A 21,195-nucleotide genomic window follows, 5' to 3' on the forward strand; every position below is an offset into this window, starting at 1 on the left:
GAACGTACTCTGGTTCACAGTTCAGTGGCACGCTATGGTGGGGAAGTCAGGCCAGTGGAAGCTTGAAGCAGTCACATCGCAGGAACAAAGCAGAGAGCGTTGAGTTCCCGCGGCTGTGGCTGCTCAGCCAGCTTTCCCCTGCTCAGCCAGCTTTCTTCTTTCTGTGTGGTCCGGGACCCGCCCACAGAGTTGTGCCACACTGCGGCAGCTCTCCCAACCTCACATAATCGAGATAATCTCGCCTAGGCACACCTAGGCAGTTTGAGATCTCCTCAAACTGACAATTGAGGTTAACTAGTTCAGATTTATCAAAAAGATGCCCTCTCTGCAGGATTATACACGAGAGCCAGGCGTGGCTTGTGCCTGTCATCTCAGCACGCAGGACATGGAGGCAGAAGGACTGAAGCAAGTTCAAGACCAGCCTGGGTAACTTAGCAAGCCCCTGTCTCAAAACAACAGACACCCTCCTCCTCCCCAAGGCAACAAAAAACTAGAAAAACAAAAACAAGAAGTGAGAAAAAGAAGACGGTTGCGATCACTGTTGGTGTTTGTTTGAGTTATAAAATGCGAAGTAACTCAGGTGTTCCCTTAACTGCTTGTGACTGAAGGGCGAAGTTGGAAGATTTGTTCAGATGGCAGTGGAGCTGCTCTAAGTAGCAGGATGGTCGTTTCTGTGGCATGCTGTAACTGTCCTAGTGCAGGAGATCAATCTGCACAGAGAAGCAAGAACTATACGCTTATTGAGTCAAAAAAGTCTATGACGTGGGTGCCTGCTCGGTTAGCACTTCAGTCACCTGCTCAGCAGACTTCACAGTCTCTGACTTAAAGTTTGGAGGGTTTTTAATTAATCAATCAATTCATTAATTTATGTACATTTGGTGTTTGGCCTACATGTATGTCTGTGTGAGGGTATCAGACCCTCTGGAACTGGAGTTACAGACAGTCACAGTGGTGAGCTGCCATGTATGGACTGGGAGTTGACCCGGTTCCTCTGGATAGAGCAGCCAGTGGTCTTAACCACTGAACTATCTCTCCAGCCCTGAAGTTCTGAGTATTAAAACAATTGCCAAAAGCTACTTGCTTTTCTTATGTACTTAGACTCTTCATTACAAGTTCTTAGTCAGTGGCCCTGTATCTCAGCTCTTCCAGGGACCAGCTGTGCCACCTTCAGCAAGATTCTTCTGTCCCCCAAGCCTCGTTTCCTCTTAGGAAACTGAAGGCAGCAATGCCTATTTCATTGGGTGCTCTAAGAATTCGATGAAGCAGCCCACGGTTCCTGGTTGCTTTTGATCAGGGGTTCTCAACCTCTGGGCCCTGATCCCTTTCACGGGGGTCCTCTATCACATATCTTACACATCAGATATTTACATTACGATGCGTAACAGCAACAAGATTACAGCCATGGAGTAGGAGCAAAAGTAATTTTATGGTTGGGGGTCACCATATGAGGAGCTGCATTAAAGGGTCACAGCACTAGGAAGGTTGGGAGCCAGTGCTTTCGATGCTCTGCGGTAGGTGGGTTCTGAGCTTCTTCTGAGTTAGGCTTCCCCTAATGGCCATCCTTTTATTTAATATGTGGTTATACGTTCTCCTCTGGGGGGGAGGGGTGATGGAAATGTGCGCAGGCAGGCATGTGTGATAAACATGATGGACTACGCAATGCCTGCTCTTATTTTGATGTCCACTTAACAATGTTTTTGAGATTTGCACAGGGTGGGAGGATTTTCTAAGCAGTGCGGCACCACTTGGCTGAAGGCCAAGGAGCGGCCTGCTGTAACGGATGGCAGCTCTCTTCACAGAGTCTGTCTTCAGAGCCCTCTGTCAAGGATGAACCTTCACAAATGCCAGTAAGTGCTTGCGCCACTGGTCCACTGCAGATCGTAGTCTTAGTGTGTGTGTGTGTGTGTGTGTACCAGTCTGAACAGCACTCAGGGTATGACCCCATAAGTGCATCCGGGGAAGCTGTAACTCAGTTTTATTTTGACCAGATGATTATTGTTTCCAAACAGGACGTTCACAATAGCTCTTACCCGTGTGTTTTCTGCAAAGCAACTGTCTCACTCCCCATCAAGAAATGGGCATCGTTTCCCTAGCTAGTGACATGTGCTCACCCTGTGACTGTTTGATCAGAAGATGGCAGAAGTGTCACGGTGCCAGGGTGCCAGTCCTGGATAGTTTAGCGGGCCTGGCAGCTTCTGCTTCCTGTCTCTTAGAAAGCTGGCTCTTGGGATGTGCCCTCTGAAAACCCAGCTTCAAGATCATACGAATCCCAAACCACATGAGAAGCCATCTGTAGCTGCTCCTGTCAACACCAGCTGAACTTGGAGCTTACCACTATATCAGCTGCTGGGCTGGGGTGCCCAGATCCCGCTGCCCTCCAACTGTAGCTCTGTGAGAATACCCAAGGGAGGAATGCCTAGTGGAGCCCAGCGGGCTTACAGTGCTTGGGAGCTAGGGCTAAACTTGTTTCCCTGCACTGCTAGGTTTGGGGAAGGCTCTTACGTAGTGAAAGATAAGATGAAAACTCTGCTTTGGCTTTGGGACCAAGCGGTGGCTATCAAGTGGCAGGATCTTGTGATGGAGGTGAAAAGTGAATGGGAAGGGTTTCCAGGATACCAGCAGCTACATGGGAAGACCTAGAGGGAGCACAAGGCTTGAAGACCCTAAAGGAAATGACCTTGGAGGCTGGAAGCCGAGACCCTTGTTGTGTAAGGGTGAATGTTTTGCTAATGCTTTGCCAGTGTAGAACACAGATCAGAATGAACTCATGGGCCCAATAGAGGAGATTCTCTGGCCGAAAGCATGAAGGTTAACTTTCTCATAGTTGAATCTGGTGGAATTTGAGGAGAGAGATGAGTTAAAGGAAGGATTGCCCGATTCCCGAATGTAGAGGAAATAGTAGAGAACATTCTTTCAGCTATTTTTTAGCTGCACTAACATTCATGCTAATTTTGAAATTAGCTTACCTGAGAACATTTTCTTACTCTTTTAAAAAAAGACTTTCTTGTTAAATTTTGCTGTAACTGTTGGTTTGGCACATGAGCTGGACCATCATGTGTCCAGCTCAGGACAGCTCTTGAGTTCTAGTTTCTTAGTCTTTTTCAGTTTATGAAGAACTTAGCTATATGTTGGCTCAGTTCTTTTCATCCTGGTATAGTAGGAGAGACATTGTTGGTTCACGATATTGAACACATCCTTCCTTCCTCTCCAGTTTTAGGATTCCTATCATTGCCTGGCTTCATGCTTTCAGTGGCTTCTCCCCTCTGCACGGTGAAATATCACAACTGTGAAAAGGAGTGTGTGAAGCCAGAGACACAAATGTTAGCCATGGTGAAGACACCATTGAATCCTTCCTGTCACTCCTTGTCCAAACTTTACATCACCCTTTGCTCTAAGGAGACACCAATTTTTAAAAATTCTTTATTAATTACACTTTATTCACTTTGTATCCCCCCCTGTGGTTCCCTCCCTCCTCCCGTTCCAATCCCTCCCTTCCTCCCCTCTCTGCACGCATGCCCCTCCCCAAGTCCACTGATAGGGGAGGTCTTCTTTTCCTTCCTTCTGATCCTAGTCTATCAGGTCTCATCAGGAGTGGCTGCATTGTCTTCCTCTGTGGCCTGGTAAGGCTGTTCCACTCTCAGGGGGAGGTGATCAAAGAGCAGGCCAATCAGTTCATGTCAGAGACAGTCCCTGTTCCCATTACTAGGGAACCCACTTGGACACTGAACTGCCACGGGCTACATCTGTGCAGGGGTCCTAGGTTATCTCCATGCATGGTCCTTGGTTGGAGTATCAGTCTCAGGAAAGACCCCTGTGCTCAGATTTTTTTGGTTCTGTTGCTCTCCTTGTGGAGCTCCTGTTGTCTCCAGGTCTTATTATTTCCCACTTCTTTCATAAGATTCCCTGCACTCTGCCCAAAGTTTGCCATAAGTCTCAGCATCTGCACTGGTAGTCTGCAGGGCAGAGCCTTTCAGAGGTCCTCTGTGGCAGGCTCCTGACTTGTTCCTTCTTTTCTCCTTCTTCTTTGCTTTTCTGGATAGGGACTGAGCATTTTAGCAAGAGGAGACAGCAATTTTAAACCCGAAAAACATCTTTCATAAGCTGATACTTTCTTTCATCTTACAAAATTTCAAGGCCATTATCTGTATTATATCAATATTTTCAAGACTAGAGGTGTGATACCAGGCTGATATGTAACATTTGATCAGTAGAAGGTAACAGAAGTGAAACTGTCAGTGCTGGAGAATATATATATATATATATATATATATATATATATATATATCAGATCTGGTGTCTTCTGCCTCTTGCCTCTTGATAAACTGAGTTTCTTCATTCTTTGTGCTGGGAATATGCAAGTACTGTAATAATTTTGTTCACTTGTGAAATCAGTGTATTGGCTTGGACAGTGTCTAATGCCCCATTTGTCTTTTATAGTCCTTTTTTAAAATTTTATTTACTTTTTTATAAATTACAGTTTTTTCACTTTGTATTCCCCTTCCTCATCCCCTCCCAAACCTTATAATCTTTTCTACTCTTCTTTTTTTAATTAAATTTTTATTTTTTTACATGATTTATATTTTATTTGCTTTGTATCCCAGCTGTAGCCCTTTCCTCATTCCCCCCCAATCCCACCCTTCCTCCCTCATCTCCACCCATGTCCCTCTCCAAGTCCACTGATAGGGGAGGTCCTCCTCCCCTTCCATCTGACCCTAGCTTACCAGGTCTAATCAGGACTGGCTGCAATGTCACCCTCTGTGGCCTGGCAAGGCTGCTCCCACATCAGGGAGAGGTGATCAAAGAGCCAGCCACTGATTTCATGTCAGAGACAATCTCTGTTACCATTATTAGGGAACACACTTGGATACTGAGCTGCCATGGGCTACATGAGCAGGGGTTTTAGGTTATCTCCATGCATGGTCCTTGGTTGGAGAATCAGTCTCAGAAAAGACCCCTGTGCCCAGATATATTTGGTCCTTGTGGAGCTCCTGTCCCCTCTAGGTCTTACTAATTCCCCCTTCTTTCATATGATTTCCTGCACTCTGCCCAAAGTTTGGGTATGAGTCTCAGCATCTGCTTTGATACCTTGCTGGGTAGAGTCTTTCAGAGGCCTTTTATGATAGGCTCCTGTTCTGTTTCCTGTTTTCTCCTAATTACAAAGTCCTTCTCGTTTGTCTTTCTGAGTAAGGATTGAACATCTTACCCAGGGTCCTCATTCTTGTTTAGCTTCTTTAGGTGTACAGATTTTAGAATGTTTATCCTATATTATAAGTCTAGTGTCCACTTATAAGTGAGTATATGCTGTGTGTGTCTTTCTGCTTCTGGGATACTTCACTCAGGATGATCTTTTCTAGATCCCCATTTGCCTGAAAATTTCATGATTTCCTTGCTTTTTAATTGCTGACTAGTATTCCATTGTGTCTAGAGACTGGGAAAGGATCTTCACCAACCCTATATCTGACAGAGGGCTGATATCCAGAATATATAAAGAACTAAAGAAGTTAAAGCAACAAAATCAAATAATCCAATTAAAATGGGGTACAGAGCTAAACAGAGAATTCTCAATAGAGGAATACAGAATGGTAGAGAAACATTTAAAGAAATACTCAACATCCTTAGCCTTCAGGGAGATGCAAATCAAAATGACCCATCAAAATGGCTAAGATTAAAAACTCAAGTGACAATACATGCTGGAAAGATTGTGGAGAAAGAGCAACCCTCCTCCTTTGCTGGTGGGAATGTAAACTTGTATAACCAGTTTGGAAATCAATCTAGCACTTTCTCAGACATTTAGGAATTGCACTTCCTCGAGATCCAGCTATACCACTCCTAGGCATATATTCAAAATATGCTCAAGTACACAACAAGGACATTTGCTCAACCATGTTTGTAGCAGCTTTATTCATAATAGCCAGAACCTGGAAACAATCCCGATGTCCCTTAACAGAGGAATGGATACAGAAACTGTGGTTCATTTTCTACTCTTCTGATGCATCTGTTTTTCCATCAGTCTGGAGGCTGCGGCTCAGTCACATTCCACCAGCAGATGGGGCTCTTGACATCCAAACAGGATTTGAGCTCTATGGACACATCAATGGTTTCTTAGTTAGAAGAGGCGGTTACTGATTGCTTATTGTTCACATTAATTAGACTTTGGCCTAGGCATGATCCTTCAGCGGGTTTATATTTATGTAATTATGTTCTTAGGCCCATGTCGAATGATTGATTTTGGGAGGATTTCAGTGACACTGTTAGCAGAAACGCCTCCCTGTGGTGAGCAAAGCCGACAGTGACGGAGATATGTCCCAGTGCTAACTGTCAATCTGATTTACTGGCTCTTGCATTCCAAGATATCCCAAGAGAAGGAGCTCATTTTTCTGATCTGGAGAGCTTAAGGCCTGGAAAATACATCTTATTAAGGCTATAATGATCATAAACAGGATACAGGAGCCATGGAAAGCCGGCACACTGTAAAATCACATGTAAAATTAAAATACTTACAGATTTTTATCTTAAATGGATTCTAATCACCCTCTCCACAGGTACATTATAGACTGCTTCAAAACAGGTGTTTAACAATCCTCGAACTCCATTTCCTCGGCTTTTCTCAGTGTTCCCTGTGGCTCTCCAGTGTTGATCGTTATTCGTCACAGACGGCGACCTTCAGTTATAAGATGTGGGCTGTATTTCTGTTTAGGATCACTAATAAGTGCCCCAAAAACTGCACTGATGCTTCCAGAACCACATCACAGTGTTTCAACAACCAAATGAAAGCCAAGTCAAATACTTAAGGTTCCCCTCAGAGCCAGGGCATGGACTAACTATGGGTCCGACTTTCCCAACTTGGACACATCAGGTTTCCCAGGATGTCTGTGTCTCACTGTGGTGTCCAGAGGTCGAAAGTAACCTGTGCAGGTCGTTTCAACACACTCATCATGTCTGGACCCAGTGGCTTCATGTCCATAGTTGAGCCGTGCACCCGGTCAGTGCTTTGAGGCGAAGGGCTTACGGTGTCAGCAAAGACTGAATGTCTATCTGTACGGGCAGGCTTGCATTTTCTTTCTCCACGCTCTGTGGGGTCCTCTGAGAAAATGCCACATATCCAGTTGTTACAAAAGTAAAACTTTAATAAGCAAACATCCTCAAGAAGGCTGATTGCTTTCCTCAGTCAAATTTGTGTGGGACTTCTTTCCTGGGGTATGTTAATGAGGGTTTCTGAACCACAGGGGTGACCAGAGAGCAAAGCCACCAGTCTTCTGTCTGGTGGAACTTTCAACACACTAAATGCCTAAATCTTCTCTTTCAAAGGCTTTCTTGCTGAAAAGCTTTGAACTCCATCTTAGTTAGGGTTACAATTGCTGTGGTGGGAATGCCACAATCAAAGAAACTTGGGAAGGAGAGGGGTTATTTGGCTTCCACATCATATTTAATCATCAAAGGAAGTCAGGACAGGAACTCAAACAGGGCAGGAACCTGGAGGCAGGAGCTGATACAGAGGCCATGGAGGCATGCAGCTTATTGGTCAGTCTCTCAAGGCTTGTTCAGCCTGCTTTCTTATAGAACCTGGACCCCTTACTCCAGGGTGACAGCAACCCACAATGGGCAGGGGCGTCCCCCCTCAATGGCTAATTAAGAAAATGCCCTACAGCCTTGCCTACAGCCCAATCTTACAGAGGCATTTTTTTCAATTGAGGTTCTGTCCTCTCTGATTATTCTAGCTTGTGTCGAGTTGACGTAAAACTACCCGGCACAGACTCTAAGGAAGCGCTGGTAATCGAATAGCTAAAGTTTATTGAGAGGATATTGTGTGTTAGACAGTGTTCCAGGCATCCTCTCATGTATCACCTCAAATCACTCTTCCAGAACCTTTCTGAAGGGTTCTTATCCCATTTCACAGATGAGGAAGTGAGGTGCAGACAGGCTTTGTGGTACCAGGTGGCCAGCCACAGTCTGAATCCAGAGTCCTTGCTATTCACCGAAAGTGGTGGCCTTCACTTGGCCTCAAGGGATGAGGCATCTTTCTATACTAATTCTTATTTTTATTTATTGTTAGTTGTTTTTTTTTAATAGGGTCTCTTTATGTAGCCTTGGCTAGCCTGGAACTTGCTGTGTAGACCAGGCCTTGAACTCACCAGTGCTCTGCCTCCCAAGTGCTGGGACTAAAGGTGTGAGCTGCCACGATGGCTTCAGTACTGATATTTATTTATTTATTTATTTATTTACTTACTTACTTATATTGGTTTTTCAAGACAGAGTTTCTTTGTGTAGCCCTGGCTGTTCTGGAACTCATTCTGTGGTCCAGGCTGGCCTCGAACTCAGATCCACCTGCCTCTGCCTCACAAGGGCTGGGATTAAAGGCATACACTACCACTGCTTGGCCACTACTGATTTTTTTAAAAGACCACTAGGATGGAAAGTTCAGTGTCTGACTTTGTTTTTCATTTACATTTTTACGACATTTCTCACAGCTCACTTGTAGCTACATTTTCACGTTTACACACTGTAGTTGTTACTGTATTTTATCATTTTGGTCTTACTCATCTTTGCCTTCTAAACACACACACAAGGCTTAATGTAGAGTGTGATGCACATATCTCCTGCACCTTAATGGGCATTTGGGCATTTGAGTAGAATAGCTAATGCAGAAGGTCACAGAATTAACAAAGTGTATGCCCATGAGTCCTCAGAACCAGTTATATTTAACACGGGCTTTATCTCATTGAAATTTAGAAAAATGTTTCCATACGATTTTCTTCTGAAAGCACATTTCTTTGATTCTACCTGAATTGTGTATAGAAGATTACATTTACATACTTGGCTTCCTTTACATAATGTAGCATCTATATTGATTTTAATAAGTAGAGACACAAATAAAACAGTATGTTCACAGAGGCAGTTCATGTCTTCAGCCAAGAAGTTGCTGTGAACCTAAAAATGAGAACCTTTTCATTAAATAATGAGAGCCCTGCCACTGAGATCATCACCACTTTAGATGATAGGCCAAAGCTCTAATGATCTGTTTGGGAACGCCCAGCTCTGCTTGGGTGTGAGCTCGGGAGATGTGTTTATGCCGATGGCAGGTGGTCCACAGGTGAACCAGAACTAGATGGGGCGGGTCTTCTTGGACTGTGAGAAAAAATAAAAATCTCTCAGGCCAAGGATTCCACCCTTGCAGGGCAAGTAGCCAGAAGACCTGCTTGGTAAGGTGTTTTCAGGGAAGGAAAAACAAATCTCAAACACCGATAGACTCATCCAACTCCCAGCCTTTCAACTGGACTCACCAAGGATATTGCATTTGACTGGTTAAGATTTCATACCTCTGGTTAAAATTCTTCAGATAAACCACGGGATACAAGCCCAAGTTCTCGTGGTGGTCCCACGGGGACCTATGTGGCCCCTTTGAAGAGCCCCTCTGTCCTCTTTTAGTGTTGACCTCACCTCCTGGTCCACTGGGTTTGCTCCATTCACCCAACACCGCTGTCCTCTGGTCAAGATGCTCACAGTCTCAGTTTGGGGGCCTTGTTCTCTCTACCTGGTTGGCTCATTCCCTTTCCTCTTTCAAATATTTGTTCAAAAAAGTAGTTTCTCAACGAGGCCTTCCTTTATCTCTTATTGAAAATCAAGACTCCAATCAAAAAGGAGGAAATCATGAAATTTGCAGGCAAATGGTGGGATCTAGAAAAGATCATTCTGAGTGAAATATCCCAGAAGGAGAAAGACAAACATGGGATATACTCACTTATATAGACCTATAAGATATGATAAACATAATGAAATCTATACACCTAAAAAAGATAATCAATTGAGCGGACATGGGGTAAGATGATCAATCCTCATTTAGAAAGACAGATGGGATGTGCATTGAACGTATGACAGGAGTCTACTGAGCTCATCTGAAAGACTCTAACTAGCAGTGTTTTCAAAGCAAAGACTCATGACCAAACCTTTGGCAGAGTACAGGGAATCATAAGAAAGAAGGGGAGTTAGTCTGATGGGGAAAGGATAGGAGCTCCACAAGGACCAAATATATCTGGGCACAGGGTCTTTTCTGAGACTGACATTCAACCAAGGACCATGTATGGATATAACCTAGAACCTCCACTCAGATGTAGCCTGTGGTAGCTCAGTAACCAATTGGTTTCCCAAAGTGAGGGGAACAGGGACTATTTCTAACAGGAACTCAATGACTGGCTCTTTGGTCTCCCCACCCCCGAAGGGAGGAGCAGTCCTGTTAGGCCACAGAGGAGGGCTTTGCAGCCAGTCCTGAAGATACCTGATAAAATAGGATCAGATGAATGGGGAGGAGGTCCCCCCTATCAGTGGACTTGTAAAGGGGCATGGTGGAGATGAGGGAGGGAGGGAGGGACTGGGAGAGAATGAGGGATCGGGACACGGCTGGGATACAGTTAATAAAATGTAACTGATAAAAAAAATAAAAAAAATTATTAAAAACAAAAAACAAAAAAACAAAAAAAAAAAAAAAAAAAAGAAAATCAAGACTCAAGGCTGGCTCGTGGCTCAGTGGTTAAGCACACTGTCTGCTCTTTCAGAGGTCCTGAGTTCAATTCCTAACAACCACATGGTGGCTCCCAACCATCTGTAATGGGATCTGATGCCCTCTTCTGGAATGCAAGTGTACATACAGATAGAGCACTTATATAAAATCAATCAATCAATCTTTAAAAAAAAAGAAAGAAAATGAAGACGACACTGTTTCTCTCCAGAGCATTTGCGACTCTTTAATTCACTACGCAATTGACTTATTTATCCTGTTTGTCTAGATTAGAACCTGAACTACATGAAATCAAAGGTGCAGCCTACTGTGTGGGACACAGCACAGAAACTATTCAGTGCATGGCTACATAAAACTCCCCTGGAAAACACACACAAGAACTGGTTAATTTGTTGAGTGATGCTCAGGCTAGTTGGCATCATTTCTACTTTCCTCATTGATGAATTTCTTACTTGAAGTTAGCACCTACCTCATTGAATGCTGGCGGTTGAACCTGGGACCCGACATGCTAGGAGGGTGCTCAGCCAGTTTACACATAAATTCCTGAACTGACTCTGAGTACGGACATCCTTGATTTGATCTGCCCACGTCATTCTTCTGATTTTTCTCTAGGTGCTCTCATGTGTTTTCGCCGTTTGCTCTATTTGGACGAGTACAATCGGTAGAAAGGCCATGGCAATACACACACATCACTGGGCAAGGCCTTCATTCTTCATCCAAAATGCTGTGTCACATAAAGTTTTATTTCGCATTAAACAAGTTTCCGGCTAACTGACCATCTTCTATGTCACTCGAGTTCCATGAACTTTTAGTGAATTGATTGACACGGTGATTTTGGTCACCATCTGTGGTTTGTTCTGTTTTGTAACCTGGGTAACTTCTGAAAGCTAACAGAGGCAGGCTCTGGACCTGCACCCTGCTTGCCAGTTAATAAGCTGGCCTGTTACTGTTTCATGGACATTGGCAGAAAAGTTGAGACTTGTGGGTCAAAGACAAAGGACTTTGTTACCGTGGAATGAGCAGCATGGGTTTCTTGGAAACAGCACCCTCCTAGCCCTACAAGGTTGAGGTAGATGCTGCGCACATGGGAGGCTGGGTCACAGCTGCAGAGCGCTGAAATTTGTGATGCGCTGTTTTAGAGTGAACGGAAGGCGAGGGGGCAAACCTGCCCTTTGTCAGCAAGGGGATGTTATTGCATTCCTCAGCGTGGTAGGCTGCAAACACAACCCTGAGACATGGCCTGGGTGGGAAAAGAGCAGCCATGGCTTCACACTCCTGGCGAGAAAGCGCAGGGCTACTCGGAGCCCACAGCTGTTGTCTTTCCTTATTATGTTCAGATAATTAGCCTTGACACTAGTTCACTCTTAGAAACCAGCCCAGGCAGGCTCAAGTCCCTGCCCGCGTCCTTTTTCTAATGTGGGAATTTAAGTAAATCACCTCCATTCCCTTCCATTTTCTCTTTTTTTTATAATGGTGACACCTATCCCTTTGATCAGCATAAGATATACCACATATGCAATCAATATACACTGATTGGTTTGGGATAAACGAATAACTACAATGCGTACGGAGAGCCTGAGGTTACTGAGTTTTATCGTGCCCCTCACCACTGACTTGCTCTGTTTTCTGGGCAGTTTACTTGAGCACCCACATTGCTTCCCTCCGTGCGATGAGGGATGCTTTGTAGCGCATGTGTCAGAGTGCTCAGGGGAGTAAGTTTATCTCTTGAAAAGACTTCTATTCACTGTGAAGTATCCTTCAGACGCTGGTGATAGGACTGTAAAAATATAAATCCTTGTCTTTATAGAGATCATATTCGAGAAGGGGGGATGTCTCTCAAATTGGTATATAATGTGACGCAGAAAAACATGAAGAAAAAAACGAACCGGGGTGAGGAAATGGCGGTCACAGGCCCCCTACAGGTAAAGCTTGTGACAACGCTTGTGACAGGGCACTGTTCTGGTTTGTCTGAGACCAAGGAGTGTCCACCCTTGGCTACTCCTTAGGAGGAGTACCTCCCTGGCAAGCTTGGTATCAGTGATGATCTATTTCACAGGACATTAAGGAACATTTATGTCAAGTTGTGATTTGATGTCACACTTAGGTGGAGCGCTTTTAAATCCTTCAAAGGATTCCTCAGGTCAAATATTTTAAACCCAGGGTGTAAAAAGAGATCTTGAAAAGAGGGGAGCTTTGCTTACGTTACACCTGTCCAGAACCCTTGTTCTCTACGTGATGTTTCTCAGGAATGTTGTTCCTCATGGAAAGATTCAAAGAGACCAAAGAGTTTGGAGCTGTGTCCTAGATAAATTGTTTGGGCTTTCACTGACATGCTGCCTTCTGAGGGAAGCGATCAGAGCTGAGTCTCCATGCTCTGAATCCTGTAGCTCGGCTGCTATTCTCTGAATCCATCTGCAGAGGCTGTCTTGGCCCAGGGCAGCTCTGCAGGCAGGCAGCGTTTATCAAGGCTGCCAGAAACAGAACACATTCAGCTGTGAAAAACAATTCAACCGTGCATGTTTTTAGTGGCAACTGGCAGCAGCAGTGAGAGGGGCAGAGATACTGTTCACAGAAGCTACAGGTTCAGAGGAGGGACAGAGGAGGTGACAGCAGAAATGGCTAAAGGACCAGCCTACCATGACCATCCCAAGACACTGCTCAGGGCTGACAGAGTTGGCTGCTAAGAACACTTCCTCCCCTCCCCTTGGCAATGTAATCAAGGTAACTTGATCATGGAGAATGAAAGAGCCAAATCATCCGGTGTGGATGAAGATGGTCTACACCTGACTGAACATGTCCTCACAGTCAGGTCAGGTCAAGGACAAGAGCAGAGCAGAGAATGTGTCGTTATTTCTATGTCCTTTGTTCTAGGTCAGGACAAACACCGAACCTGGTTCAGAGAGGACTAGCCTGGAGGATTGTAGTAGCCCCCAGGGATGAGAGGTTACTACCATTGAGCACTCCCGCAGATTTAGGTTTCAGGTTTGATTCAGAGCCCGGGAAGCTGCGCTGGAGCCTCTTTAAACGAAAGGCTTAAGGCTGTCTCCAAGACTGCTTTCCACAAGAGTGTCCAGCTCAGGGTCCTGGCACTGGTTTCTCCTGGATGCATAGACCCTTTGTAATTGAACTCACAAGGGAGGAGGATGGGCCACAATAGAGCTGTGTTGCCCAGTTCTAGCCTGGAGGAAAGTAAGACTGGCTTGTGTTCTGCAAGGAATGAACTGTAGAGACTGATGCATTTGCTTGATATGTTTTCCAATTAGGACCTGTTGAAAGACAGGGTGACCTGAGTCAGCCAGCACACCTAGGAAGGGCAGCCATGTTCCCAGGCCTGTGGCCTCCTCAGCGATGTAGAAGATCAAGTGTACACTCTGAAGCCCCAGTGACAACCATCTAGAAGAAAAACCTAACAACAAGGTATGCTGAGTTACTGTAGCCCAGCCAGGGACTACCGTAGGGGAGCATTATATAAAGTTTATATATAAAAAAAAAAAAAGCCAAGTCTTCACCAGAGCTTTGGAACATTGCTCAAGTTCAAGGCAATCGATGAACAGCTCCCAGTTGGGTTGGTGACTAAGGACCCTGGAAGCAGAAGCAGCTGTGCAGCCGTTTTGAGGATCCTGGACCACAACTTCAGAAAGCAGTTTGTCGTTCTTAAAAACACGTTTCTCCCCACCCATCTCATTACTCTCTGCTCGGTGTTCTCATTACTGCTTGCCCGTCAGTGGGCTTGCGATATCGTGTTGGGTCAATCGGCAAGTCTGTGTACCCTTCTAGACTTTGATGTCTTCAGAGACAAAGCCTGGGCCTTGTACAAGGCGTGTACCTATCACACTGTGCATGGGACCATGTAGTTTTCTAAATGTTTATTGATTGTTGAATGATATGTAACTTAAATGGTTATGCTCACGCTGACCCTAAGAGACAAACTGTGAGAACAGAGATTCATGGAACAGCTGGTTTCTTAAGATTTGATGAACTCTAAATTGAAATGACCAGTTGTTGATCAACTGGATTTGGGTACAAAACAAAGAGGCAAAAGCCAATTGAACTGACATCTGACGATGTTGTTGAGTGTCAAAAAAGGACAAAATCCTATTTGCTTCTGTCAATTAGTTAACAGTGAGATTGGCACACAACTGGTGGAGAGCCAGGCTTCCCTGAGCACATCCGAGGCTTCTGCAGAGAAGATATTGTCAGCACACGAGGCTGGACAGAGGGACACCTAGTTTCAGCAACACTGTAAACCTGCAGGCCTCGGAGGTGACCTAACCCACAGCAAAGACAGACTTCAATGCCAACATGAGATTTCTATACAAAACAATTATTATACAATTCCCCGTAGTCACTCACTTATTTAGCAGACATGCATACTGAGTGTTTACTGTTATTGGGCTGGAGAGACAGCTCAGTTCATAAACTGCTTACACTGCAAGCATGAGGACGTGGAGTTCAACCTCCAGAGCCAAGGTAAAGAGGCCATGTGTGGTGCACACCTCTATCAGTGCTGTGGAGACAGACAGATGGCCTCCAAGACTCCCTGGCCAGCCAGACTAGCCTAATTGCTGATCTCTAGGCCAATGAGAGATTCTGTTCCAAAAGAAGCAGATTCTTTTTGTTTGTTTGTTTTTTGTTTTTTGAGACAGGGTTTCTCTGTGTAGCCTTGGCTGCCCTGGACTCACTCTGTAGACCAATCTGGCCTCAAACTCACAGAAATCTACCTGCCTTTGCCTCCCCAAGTGCTGGGATTACTGGTGTTCACCACCATGCCCAGCTGCTGATGACATTCTTGAAGATGATACCTGGTTTTCTTCATACATGCACACATGTGTGTGCACACACAGAAAAAAAATGCTGTTTTCATGAAACTTACATTCTAGTGCAAAGACAAACAATAAAAGAATTAACCTTGAGCAGGTATGATAAGTGCTATGGAATAAAGTAGAAAAGGGCTTGAGGAAGGGTTGGGCTTATGATAATGTCCATGGCAGCCTTACTGAGGAGGGTTGTCCAGTGTAAGGGAGTGGACAAACAAGGGAGCTAGCTTGGCTTGGAGCTATTCGGGAGTGAAGCAGAAGGAGGAACAAGGATAAATTTCCTGGAATCAATGCGGCCTGGTAGGAACAAGCCAAGGAGCTGTGAGGAGGTCAGCATGGCTGGAGAACAAGGTGGTGAGTAACAGGAGAGGGAACCCAGGCTCTGTCAGAGTGGCCTGGCAGAATACAGCAATGACTGGTTCTTGCTTCAAGTGTGAGGGGAGCCTGGGAATGTTTGAGCAGAACAACTCAGCTTACAGCCTCATAGCACTGAATAGACTGCTGTGCTGAGAATATCCTGGAAGAATGGTGGCAATAACAGAGGTGAAAGCTGATAGGAACCAAGACAAGGCTGGAGGTGGTGAGGCAGAATGGAAGTGATCTATAGTAGAAAGAAAAGAAGCAATAAAAGAGACCGAGATTAAATAGCTAGAAAATCTGGAGGACACCTAGGTAATTGTATTGTTTTGGAAGCCAAGTGAAGAAAGTGTGTAGGGAGGATGGAGCAAGCCACTTGTGTCACCTCTCCTGCCAGGTGGAGCACCATAAATTCTGAGAAATCACGAGGCTTATCAAAGATGCAATCAATGATGACCTTAAAACGGGCAGTTCCAGAGGAATCATGGAGGCTTGGGCGTGGATGTAATGCACGGAGTGATGGAATGGGAGGAGAGCCTGGATCCATGGCTCTACAAAACGCTGTCAAGGACTTCTGCAAAATGATTCAGAGAAATGAGTGTCAGTTTGAGGAACAAGTGGGATTTAAAGGATTACTTATGGGTGGAAAACCAAGCAACATGCATGTGTGAGGGGATGGTCAGATGAGACAGGTGACAATAAGAAGGCTGGCCCAGTGTCTTAAGGCATGGGACAGGAAAGCACAAATGGCTCATCTGTCAACAGAAGGAGGAATAGGGGCAGAGTTCATGGTGGTGGGAGATCATGGAGGTCCCCTTTGACTACTTGTATTTCTTCAGGAAAGCAGGAAGTGAGTGTGTCTGCTCCGAAGAATGAAGGAAGACCGGAATCACAGACGGAAGGAGTTGACATCACAGAGCCTTTTCCTACTGGTTATGAGGATTTAGGAATGAACAAGAGGAAATGCAGATAGAGATGGAGTAACAGTTGCTAAGGATTTAGGAATGAACAAGAGGAAATGCAGGTAGAGATGGAGTAACAGTTGCTGAGGATATCTTAGATGGTACCCAAATACAGGAATGAGGATGGAGGAATAGCTAAGCGTTCTGCTATCAAATTTTTGAAAATTTCTAGAAACTTGTGTCTAGAAAGCACTTTTAGAAATGAATATAGAATCCTTGTTGTGGTAAATAAAATAACCCCTTACATGTATATAAATAGTTGTGTTTATTCTAACTTACATGAGTCTTTCAGAATTCCATTCATCAGAATCAACAAAATGCTTACCAAAAATGGTGAAGTTGAAAGGAACTAAATTCAACAATTTTGATCTGAGAAATCAAAACTAAGAGTTCTTATCTACAGGGAAATGTCTGCACAGAAAGTCCTCGGTAATCATGCAATAACAGTATTCATACACTCTCAGCACTCCAGGAACTGCTGGGAAATTGCCTCATTAACCTTTATATTACCCTTGTGGGGTCGGCAAGAATTTGATGAGATTTCCATTCTCTACAGTAGGCAAATGGAGACAGGGAGATTTGAGGGAAATTGTAGACATAGCTCAAATATAAATAAATCTTGTGTTGAATCCTGTGAGAGCCATCAGCTTGGAATATAAGAATGAATTCAAGTTTATTAATCACCTCAAGATGAACCAGCCGTTTTTAACCTGTATCAGAGAGTTCAAAACCAGAAAATCATGTGAGAAGAAATGGTGAGAATGAAGGGAAAGGAAAATAAAATCTAGAGAGCGCTTTCTGTTAGGGCTTTAAAAATTGTCTATGTATAGGTATTGGAGAATCCAGGACTCATTCCTGTAGTGAGGGCAAGAATCAGAAGAACGATATGCAGATGATGAACGAGGTTAGAATTCTTTGGTGGTTAAAATGAAAGAAAGGAGTCAAAATGAGGCAAGGCCGGAGGAGGATCTTACACAAAGGAAGTACGGAACTCAGATATCATGGACTCCGGGAAAGCTTGTGCTCACTGGAAATCATGTGGCCTTGAATTGGAGCGAGTTTGTGTTGGAAAGAGGAGGCTTGGAGAGAAATGATAACTTTCTAAAAACCCCACTCAGGCCAGCCAGTGGTGGTGCCCACCTTTAATCCCAGCCCTCCAGAGGCAGAGACAGGTGGATCTCTGTGAGTTCAAGGCCAGTCTGGACTATAGAATGAGTACTAAGACAGCCAGGGCTACATGGAGAAAACCTATCTTCAATCAATCAATCATCAATCAAAAACAACTTCCACAAACCAAAACAAACAAAATCCCAAACAAACCAAAAACCCAAAATCAAACCAGTCCCCCCCAAAATCCCCCAAAACCCTACTCATAGTTTGACACACAAATCACTGTTCATTAAAAAACAGCAGCTAACATTGACTAAGAATTTATTGTTTTCCAGGCACTCTCTCCATGTGGTCATTCAGTCCTCCTGCCTATGACGTAAGAACCCCCACTCTCTGGTGCCAATTAATGAATGAAGGCATGGAGCTAAAGCAGCATGCCCAAAGTTGGTCTAATATTTCAGATCATTCATTCATATAGAAATGAGAAGACACACAAGAGAAGCAAAATCTCTGCTGAATCAATAAATGAATGAACCAATAACTAAACAGCCTGGCATGATGCAACGCAGAGATGAGATGTAGGCAATGCTTGAAGTGTTTTGTTTTTTTTTTTTTTGTTGTTGTTGTTTTGTTTTGTTTTTTAATGGCTGAGTCTGAAACATTCACCTCCAGGCTCATGAGTTTGAGCCTGTGTTCCCCAGCTGGCAGCACTGTTTGGGGAAGTTAAGTGTTTGTGACTTTGGCTTAGCTAACAGGAGTGGATCTGTGGGGCTGGGCCCTTGGTGGTGATGTCGGCTTCTGGCTCTGGCTGGTGCTCTCTACTTTCTAATCTACCGGGATGTGAGGAGTTGCTGCTGCATGCTTCCGAATCTAGAGATGGAGGTGGCCCAGCTCCTGTGACCTCTGGGACATGAAGAGATGGGATCCCCTGAAATGGGGAGCCAAAATAAACCCTTCCTCCCTTAAGTTGTGCTGTCAGGCATTTGGTCACAGCAGTGAGAAAGTAACCAAAACAGTGCTGCAGGACCTGACGAAATGTTCTACTTTCACTTTCATCACCTTTTCTTCCTCCTGGACTTTCCTTGGCCATTCTCCCACCACTTTCCCCATGGCCCCGGCTCATGAGAGGTGCTCTCCAGTCACTAAAGCATCTTTAAGTTTGTCCTCTCGACTCACCAGCCCTCAGTCTTTCTATTCTCTTGTTGCCTAAAGAATCAAAACTATTAATGGTCTGTTCTTTAGCCCCCTAGAACCGCCCCCCCAAGCCTGCATACCAAAACAATTATTCCCACCAAGGCTCAGGTGCAAAAAGAAAATAAAAAGGATTCATTATTTTCTTTTTTTGCAGCAAACAGGGCATGGAAGCCATGTTTCTAGGAGATCCTTCTTGTTTGTTGACGTCTTACCCAGTTGGCCTTCTCTATTACAGCCTTTGAATGAGAAAAGGTGTTTTTGATTGTCTGTTTATGTGTGTGTGTTTGTTTGTTCTTCGGGTGTTGGGAGAGAATCACAGAACTCCTGCCTGCCAAGGCACTGAGCCACATTCCTAGCTCATGAAGAAAGCTTTAAAGAATTAGCTAAGGGAGCTAACCAACCTGGGCCCATGGGTCCTTGCAGAGACTGAAGTACCAACCAAGGACCATGCATAGACTGGATCTAGACCCCCTAAACATATATACTTGATAGGCAACTTGGTCTTCTTGTGGGTCTCCATAAGGGAAAAAAGCAGGCAGGCGCATGTGTGCAGGGTGAGGATGGGAGCGCTGTTTCTGAACTGGTCTCCTGTTGCATGCTCTTTGATCACTTCGTCCTGGTGGGGCTGCCTTGTCAGGCTACCATGGAAGAGGGTGTGCTCAGTCCTAGTGTGACTGGGTGGGTTAGTGGCAGGGGGTGGTGGGAGTGGGGGCCTTTCAGAGGAGTAGGGGATGGGGGAAGGGAGAAAAAGGGAAGGAAGGATGAAATCAGGAAAAGAGGAGGATGGGGACTACAACTGGGATGTCAGGTGAACAACTAGATAAATGAATTTAAAAGTAAAAAAAAAAAAAATATATATATATATATATGGTATGGGCTAGACAGATAGTCCAGCAGTTAAGAGTGATTGTTTCTTTATTCTGAGAACTGGGGTTTGGATCCTGGCACCTATGTTCACTGGTTCACAAACGCCTATAATTTCAGCTTCAAAGTATCCAAAGCCCTTTTCTGGCCTCGAAGGGCACGTGCATACATATTCGTGTGTATATACTCATACACACATAAATAATAAAAATAATTTTAAAAAAGAAAATACAGACAGAGTACAAATCCTAGGATTCTGTGGTAGAAATCTTGTCAAGATATTGGCCATGCAAATGACTATCTATAGATTTAGGTAGAAATATATCTTTGCTACTTTTTTTTTTTTTTTTTTTTGGTGTATCAATGCGATTAATAGCAATGACTTATTGATCTCTGCCTACTATGGTCTAGTAAGATTCTGCTGATCACTTGACTTTTTTTTTTGGTCATTTAATGCCTCCAGTGAGCCTGATAGACAAGAAATCCAAAACCAAGGATTTCCTTTGACTAGTGCAATAAGCGGAGAAGGAGAGATTCCAATGATTTCTCCATAAATCCAACACTGGTGCCTTTTGCACTCCAGCCAGTAACCATTCACTTTCTTCTAGTGAGAAAGATGGAAACACTCGCCCCCAGCTCCCCCATTCTCCCCCGGGGGGAGGCTTTCACAGCAAATGCTATTCTGACAGCAATGAAAGCCTCACTCACCCATTGCAGTAATTACAACTTTTATTTCCTGGAAAGTCTTCAGCAAATTGAGTCCCACAGGCCCTGGGGCAAGACTCATTTCAGTTGTGGAGGTCAGGAGGGAGAAGTACTCTGGACCCCTCAAGACTTCCATGTGCTGACAAACCAGAGAATCTACCCTTTTCAGTCCACGCCTCCACCCCCACACTCAGTGCTGGGGTGAAAACAGGCATTGGCTCACATCCTGACACCTCTCTGAATTCTAACCGTGGCCTCCTGCCTCATAAAGGTAGGTTTCAGTCACGAGCAAATACCTTTCAAATTTCCCCAGGTCCAGCCGCAAGGAACAGAGACATTGACTTTCCTGGTCATGTTGGTTGGCCAGCATCTAACTCTGTGACTAATACAGAGTGAGCAGAAAGAAGCTTGGTATCTGTTGAAAGGAAGAACAGGTCAGGTGTCATCAAACAGGAAAAACAGGAAAGGGCCTTACCACCTTGGCTGTGGTGTATTTGGAAATATATGTATGGGAATATATTTATATCTGTATCTGTATCTATGTATAGATATGGGAATATACACATATGTATATGTTTGCAAATATAGATTTTTTTTAGACTTTGCCACAGATCTTGATAACAGAGTGTTCACGTCAGGGGTTAGTTAGTTTTATTTAAACTTGATACAAGCC

At 44.4% G+C, this 21,195-nt stretch overlaps 1 long non-coding RNA gene across 3 annotated transcripts; it reads right to left on the minus strand.

Annotated features, from left to right (window-relative positions):
* Positions 1-5,872: 5,872 nt before the first annotated feature.
* LOC110553470 (uncharacterized) lies at positions 5,873-11,411 on the minus strand. 3 transcript variants are annotated; one of them, XR_009594689.1, is made up of 4 exons: positions 10,983-11,411; positions 9,318-9,675; positions 6,502-7,083; positions 5,873-6,080 (listed from the first exon to the last, which is right to left on the minus strand). It is a non-coding gene; the product is annotated as an uncharacterized LOC110553470 (long non-coding RNA). The 3 variants fall into 3 exon arrangements; XR_002476714.2 differs by lacking the exon at positions 9,318-9,675; XR_009594688.1 differs by lacking the exon at positions 9,318-9,675 and having other exon boundaries at positions 6,502-6,661; positions 10,983-11,407.
* Positions 11,412-21,195: the final 9,784 nt, after the last annotated feature.

This window comes from Meriones unguiculatus, chromosome 10 (genome assembly GCF_030254825.1).
Source record: "Meriones unguiculatus strain TT.TT164.6M chromosome 10, Bangor_MerUng_6.1, whole genome shotgun sequence".
Taxonomy (NCBI): Eukaryota; Metazoa; Chordata; class Mammalia; order Rodentia; family Muridae; genus Meriones; species Meriones unguiculatus.